Consider the following 7224-nt stretch of genomic DNA (forward strand, 5'->3'; position numbering starts at 1 on the left):
GCATAGAGACAGACAGCAAACATGTAAAGAAATGAACAGGCTAATTACAGTTGACTGTGCATGTTATGAGGAAAATAAAGCTGGGTGAAATTTAGTGATTAGTGGTGAGATACTACTCAAGTTTGGGTGATCCAGGAAGGCTCCTGTGAGGAGGTGACATTTTAGCTGAGAGCTGAATATCAAGGAGTCAGCCATGAGAGGATGTGGGAGCAGAGCATTCTGGGCAAGAGGTCCTGTAAGTATAAAGGCCCTGAAATGGGAAGGGCCGTGATACGATCAGGGATAGGCCAGGGGTAGCCATTTGTCATGAGTGTGGGGGCAGCCATTTACTGGCAAAGGGTTGAACTGAACTCCCAGGCTCTCTGTTTGCTCTGACACTTTGTTGCCTGTGGCAAGGAACAAGCATCATGCTGTACTTGCTCCTGGTTAGACCCTGGGACCCCATGAAGAAAAGTAATGACACTTCCCAAGGGAAAGGTCTTCACGGTGTGAAATTTGGCCCTTAAGACTTCTTTTAGTCAGGCCAATTTTAATTTGAGAGTTCTGTGCCTGCTGTTACCTGGGGGATTTCATGCCGGGGTACTTGGAGTCAGGACAGAGCAACAGCTGCAACAGTGCCCTTCTTACATCAGAGGCTAGAGCTGCACTGGCCTTTGTGATTATGTCAGCGCTCTTCTCTAGCCAGAAGCTGCAGAGACCTACAGCTGTTCCTAGCCAGGCTCACAACGGCTTACTCCAGGGGCTCAGTTCCTTTTTTAGCCCCTCGAGCAGGTTGGCCTCTGAGAAGAAGTGGGAAAAAGAGTGGGTGGAAAATTAAAGAGAAAAGGGAAGAGAGAAGTTGGGCAATGTGGTGGGATATGTTTATTAGTTATTTTAGGACCTTTTTTTGGCGTCCATGTCGTTGGCTGCTCAGGCCCCCCTGACAAGGGCCGTTTGCTACGTCGCTGGCCAGCCACAGTGTTTGTGGAAGTGTCTGGCTGTCCAGACTCCGTTCTCCTTAGCTGTACTTCTTCACCTCCAGAGGCCAGGCTCTTCTTCGCTCCATTTTGGTTCCACTCTGTTGAACCACTCTAATTTTTTCCACTTTTTTACCTAGGCATTTGGTTGCTAAGCTCCAGTTTTGAAGAACCAAATGAAGCCACCATGAAAAGAGGAGTGAGGAAAGGCAAGAGGAAATAGGAAGGGTTGGGATCCTCTGCACGAAGACTTTGGTTCCCCTCGTGACCCTGGGGCTTGGAAGAAGCACACAGCCGTCCTCTCTGAGTGGGGCGCCACCCTTCCCATCCAGCCCCTGTGGTGTCCCGGAACTGGATGAGCTGCTTGGAAAACTGGAAGAAGTCTCAACACTGTTCCTTTTTCAGAAATTTTGTTTTGGATATTTGCATTTCTCGGTATGGAAAACTCACGTTAAAGGCGGCTGGGGTTTGTGCCCATGGCATTGGAAGTGGTCCAAGGGTGAGCAGGTCCGAAGGAAGGGAAGTGGGGGCAGGGGATTGATTGCCAGTGACGGTCATTCAGCTGGTGCCAAAGGCAGAGTGCGAGTCTTCACCACTGACTTTGAAGAAGGGAAGAGAAGGAGTCAGAAGTGCAGATCAAGCTGGGAGTTTCCGAGGGATCAGAATCTGCTTCTCTGTGAGCAAGGGCAGCCGCAGGAGGAGCAGGAAGGAGAGGAGGGTGGGTGGTCTTGAAAGCAGATTAGCGGACAGAAACTGGCAAGTGGCCTCTGCAGGGGAAACAGTGACTCCTCACATCCGTTCCTTTTAAGGTTTAGGAACCTGATTTCGGGATCACCTCTCAAAGAATCTGTTAGTTTTATTTTACTGAATTCCTAAGTTTTGTGACCTCAAGTTAGCCCCATTCTTCCTCTACCCTCAACTCATTCCCCTCGAGATAACTGTACATTTCACTCTGGTCATGGTAACATCATTCCTGTTGCTTCTGCCAGCTGTTAAGGCAATAGTTCTTCTCATCACCTGAGCAGTTCAGAGCTCCAGTCGTGGGCTGCTAGAGTTAGTGGAGCGCGCTTCCAGATCCTTAATGGCAAACTGTACCCGTGACTTAGGAGTCAGTGTTGCTTACCTCCATATGTCTGTCAGCTAGTGAGAGGGAATGTGGAGCAAGGTGAGAAAGGAAGCCATTGTCACTGTGCTCTTCCTAGAGAAAGCTCTGTGGTGACTCAGCCTGAATGGGAGGTCCCCAGATCGGCAAGGAGGAGAGCATTACATCTCACGGTTTTGGGTTTATCACTGTTGTCCCACTTCTGGGATGGGAGGTAGCAAGGGCTTCTTAATTCTCCTGTGTTCTTTCTAGCAATGCAAACATTTTCCTGAGTCAGATCCTGTTTGCCCTCCTTTCACTGGAAAGTCTGTCAGATGCTGATTTGAGAGTTACCTGTCTCCCAGGTGGGAGTGGAGGAGGAGGGAGAAAAACGCCAGTGCTTTTCACTGGTCTTTAATTTTTTATGAAGCAGGCCATTGTCAAATCATAACATTATGAGTTTGCTTTTCTGTGGAGTTACTCTGGGGAAGGGTTTGCTATTAAGATGTAAAAATTGAGCTGTTTGGTCTTTATTACTCTTTTTCAGTAGGTGTTCCATTAGACTGCTTCTTTTGGTTCCCCTCTGCTTATATCTGCCTCATCTCATGAGATAAATAATATTGTTGGGTTTGTGGTTTCCTGGATCGGGGTGAAGCCCCGTGTCTTGGTAATCTGCCTCATCTGGCCTTCTGCCTTACGTCCTGCATGGAATGACCAGTCTTCCTCCTTGTAGCTAAGTTGGGAGGAACTTGCATAGTTACCTGGCTTCAAAGAAGTGGCCCACAAATTGAGCTTTGTAGCATAAACACAGTCCCCCTCTGATTTGTCCTGAGGTACCTTTTCTCTCCTTGGCTTCCATGGTCATATTACCCACCAGTTAAGATTGTGATCCCAGAAATCGGCGTAACTCGTGAGTCTTGCCTCCTGAGGGTGCAGACTAACTTGCTATCCTGCAAAGGCCCAGCCCGCTGTGGAGCCTGCAGCCTGCAGCCTGCAGTCGGTTGTGATCCTCGAGCGGCTGATGTGCAGCTACCTGGGATCTTTTCTTTTTCTTTTTCTTTTTTTTTTTTTTTTTACCATTTTTGCCACTCATAATTGTAAAATTATTTTTAGTATGTGCTTGCCTTGCTGTGGTCTAGAAGCTGTGGAAAACACAAGAGGTGGAAGACATGATATCTGGGCTAAGGGAACTTTTAGGTGACTGCCACACATGAAGCAACTGGAGGATGACAGTGTGGCAGAGAGAATCAAGGGCTGTCTGTAAAGGAATTCAGAATGGATAAGATCAGGGTAGACCAGATGGTCAGGAAAGCTCCATGGTTGTGAGGCTTTGGGTCGTAGGCGAGGGCAGGACAGTGAGATGAGAAACATGAACAAAAGTGTGGAGGCAGAATCCTCATGGCATGTCCTGAACAGCGCACAGTCCTGAGTGCACAGCAGAGCAGCAAAGAATCCTTTCAAAGTGCTATGGTCTCGAGCGAAACTTCCCGTGTATCAGGCAGATCTGAATGCTGAGGGGTTATAATGGTGAAGTAGAGCCCCAAGCCGGAAGTCAGCCAGTTCCTGCCCGTAGCCTGGGAGCTCACTGTTCTCTGCACAGCCTGGGTGAGCCCCTGTACCCCTTGTGGTACCAGGGGTTTCTCTGGGAGAATTCATACACTCAGGTGCAAAACCAAACCAGCTGAGGAGGTGTGACCCAGCCTCCCCACCATCCTTCCTTCTTCTCCTGGAAGGGCAGTGTTTACCTGTGTCCATGAGCTGTCTGTGCATTGGTCACCGTCCAGGCTGTAGCATGGTCCTTCCCCAGTAGAGTGGACTACAAGACAGAGTCGCGAAAGAGGAGATAGGCTCCATCAGCGGGTGAGGAGGAAGAGGCGGCAGTGGGGCAGTTGGCTGAGGTGCCAGCCTGGTCAGAGAGTAAACAGGGTTGGGGGCAGAAACAGCTGGCCGGTCAGCGCTTCCCTTTCACCTCTTCTGCCTGGGCCCAGCCCCTGCTTTGCCAGGTCTGTGTAGAGCTCATTGAAATGCATCTACAGAGGAAATGCATTCCTTTTTGGTGGTGGTTTTAAAGTCATAAACTGGAGAAGGTTCTCCCTGTTAGGGACTCATCATCCATTTCTCAGTGGACGGCTGATGTCAGGACCCTCAGGCCCTGCCTGTGTAACGCTCGCTTGTTTATGATTGATCTACTGTAACTTTCCTTGGGACAGGCGTGAACCACTGTGAGCCAGTGACAACTACTGCTATAACTCGCTGTTACTTGAAGTGCATGTGCTGTGGTAGGAGCACAGGAGTAAGGAGGGCGGGGCTTTGGTGTGGGGACTAGATCAGTGGGTGACAACTGGCAGTTTGGGACCACTGGCAATGACCTTGGCCTGGTCACCTGCCTGTGCCTAGATATAGTGAATGTAACACCCTGGAATGGGAGCCGTGGCCTGCGGCACCAGCCTCCTGGGAGGAAAGGCTTGGCAGAGAGCTTGCTGCCACGGTTTCTACCCTCCTCCTTAGCTCCTTTTCCCTGGGGCTGACTGTGTAGGCCCCGTGTTGAGGTTGGGAGTGATGTGGAGATAGCTGCAAACACCCCTACCGCGCACACCAGGAGGACCTGGGGAGTGTGGGGCAGGGATTAGTGCCCCCAGATCTGGGTGTCAGAGGTTGGGGTAGAGCCGGATGCCCTGGGGAGCAGCCTTTTCAGCCCCATCCCAGGCCCATGAAGAACCTGGCCTGCTTGCAGCCCTGGGGTCCCCGCAGGAAGCAGGATAGGAGGGACTTTCCCCCTAGGTCTGATCCTTCCCTGCCCTGCGCCTCGCCCTGGCTCTGAGCCCTGAAGCTGGAGGACTAGGCACTGGGATCCAGCCCTACGGCTGCTGGAAGGAGGTCTGCACGTCTGTGTGTGCACATGTGTGCGCCCGTGTGTGCGTCTTCATTTGCAGAAGTCTTGCCACTGGTTGGGGTGTTGAGAGCATCTCTACTGGGGGGAGACCTGCCATTTGTTTTCCACTTTGAAGAGAATGACACGCCCCCTGTCCCTAAGGGAAGAGCTTCTGAGTTAGACATTTTCCCTATGGGAATCCTCTTGGTTTGGTTTGTGGGAAAGGGGGAATGGATAAATGATTTTTATCTCTAATCGTCAACACAGCTCTTCTTACACTGAATTTGTGCTATTGCATACATGTAGCCATCTTTCTTTTCACTGCAGCAGTGTTTATCAGTAGTTCGAAATGATTTATTTGCTCCTGGGGAGTAAAACTTTTTTTATTAAAAAAGAAAAAATAAATAAAGAAAAGTGTGACCCCCTCCCCCCATGATAGCTATGGGATTACTGGGCCACAAAGCTCAAAAAGGCAAAGTCGAGTCTGCCAGTCCCCGTGATCCATCCTGTTTTGACATTGGAGCCTTCATGCTCAGCACAAAATGACAGGAGGCCTTGAGAAGATGGAGAGCAAAGCCTTGGGAGGAGTGAGATGGGGGTTGGACCACAGAGCCAGGGGCACTGGAGACTCAGGTGCTGCAGTTAGAAAAATAGAAGAGTGAATTGTATTTAAGATTGACTCTCATCTGCCAGGGAAAGACCTTTCTTTACATGTAGGTTCCATGTTGTCTCTGTCCTTTTCATCACTTCTTCACCTTCCTGGTAGGTGCCGCTTTCCTGTCCTGTCTACCCCTTTTCCCGTCCCGTCTCACTCCCATCTACCTCCCAGGAAGCCAGTCCTGCATGCTGAGTCTGTGACATGCCTTCACGCCCATTTCATCCATTGCATCTCATTTAGAGGGTACCTGGAACTGCTCCACCCCCTGCCCCCACCCCCTAGTCCTTTGCCATGCCAAGAGGCATCAAGGGGCAGGCAAAAAGCAGCCAGCTGAGGCTGGAAGACCTGAATGTCTGGTTGCAGCTGGACTGCAATCGTAGTTGCTGTTGCTTCTGGAGGTAGAGTGCAAGGAAAGCTCAGGACACTCTTGATCAGAAGCCAGGATAACCACAAACCGCACAGCCCCGCTCAGAGCTGCGTCCTAAGCCCCTTACTCAGCTCAGGTGGAGCGGGAAGGCTGGTCTGACTGCTCCATCCTTGGTGCTCCCTTGAACAGGGACCTGCCCCTCACTGTTAGGCCCAGAACCTTTCCCAAGGGACTAGCATAATCCAGGCACTGCTCTGGGGGCAGGCCAGTTGTTGGAATGCCAAAACTGGTGCTGCCCGTGGCACAGCCCCTGCTGTACATTTTTTGGTTGTTTTTAAGAAACTCAATGAAGAAGGGTGTCATTCTGGGCTCGAGTGGTTGCCAGTTCTTCACCAGAAGGGGAGCCACACCCCCTGCAACCACTTCTGTCCTCTTCGGCCACCCTGCCCTCCTCCAAGCCAAAGCGTGGCCTGGCTTTTGTCTTCCCATTTAGTTTTTCTCCCTTTTTGTGCTTAATTTATTAAAATAGTTGCTGTATAATTTATTTTCATAAACTATAAAAAATTACTAAATGGTTAAAATAGACTTGCAGGCCAATCTTAAATGGGGTGGGAGGGTCTGAGGGTGGGTGGGGAAAGGGAAAGATGTTTTGATATAAACAAAACAAATGCACTTTGGGTGTGTTTTGGTATTTTTCTGGGGATAGAGGGGTGGTGTTGGGATGTCCCTGTAGATTAGTTCCAGAATGGGGTGTCTGTATATACTGTATCAATAGGCATGTTTGACTCTTGTAAAGGGACGTTAGTAGCTGCTGCAGGTCCTGTTGGGAAACTCCATGTACAATTCCCGGGTTTTTGTAAGTGTCAGTGCGGGAGACATTTGACTCTTGTGTTTGTATCTCCTTTTTATGATTGCTGTACTGACCCATGTCTTTTTGGGGAGGGGTGAACAGAGATTTGAAATAAAAATGTTTAGAAATTATGTCCTGTTATTTGGGTGTGTGTTTTCAATCCCTCTCCCATCTCATATGACTCCTTACACCTACACCAGCCTCAGCCAAGCAGAGTGCATCCAGAATTGGTCTTGTCCGGGGTCGAGATGCTGAAGAATTCCTGAGGCTGACCGCCACTGCTCAAAGCTGCTTTCTCCTTCCCCAGGAAGTGGACAATTGCAGAGAGCTTTCTGGGGCCACGTGCCTGTGCCCTTTTTGCCTTGGTGAGCAGCAGCGTGGGGCTCTACCCAGGGAGAGTTCATACTTCAGCATAGTAGTCATTCCTGGGATTTACCGAG

General features: G+C 50.0%; 1 protein-coding gene across 2 annotated transcripts in view; it reads left to right on the forward strand.

The window, feature by feature from the left end:
* Positions 1-6915, forward strand: part of SOCS7 (suppressor of cytokine signaling 7) — a 29958-nt gene extending 23043 nt beyond the window's left edge. For both annotated transcript variants that reach the window (XM_014833779.3, XM_014833780.3), the window contains one exon: positions 1097-6915. The gene's annotated coding sequence lies outside the window, so the exon portion shown is untranslated. The remainder of the gene's footprint in view (positions 1-1096) is intronic.
* Positions 6916-7224: the final 309 nt, after the last annotated feature.

This window comes from Equus asinus, chromosome 13, assembly GCF_041296235.1.
Source record: "Equus asinus isolate D_3611 breed Donkey chromosome 13, EquAss-T2T_v2, whole genome shotgun sequence".
NCBI classification, from domain to species: domain Eukaryota; kingdom Metazoa; phylum Chordata; class Mammalia; order Perissodactyla; family Equidae; genus Equus; species Equus asinus.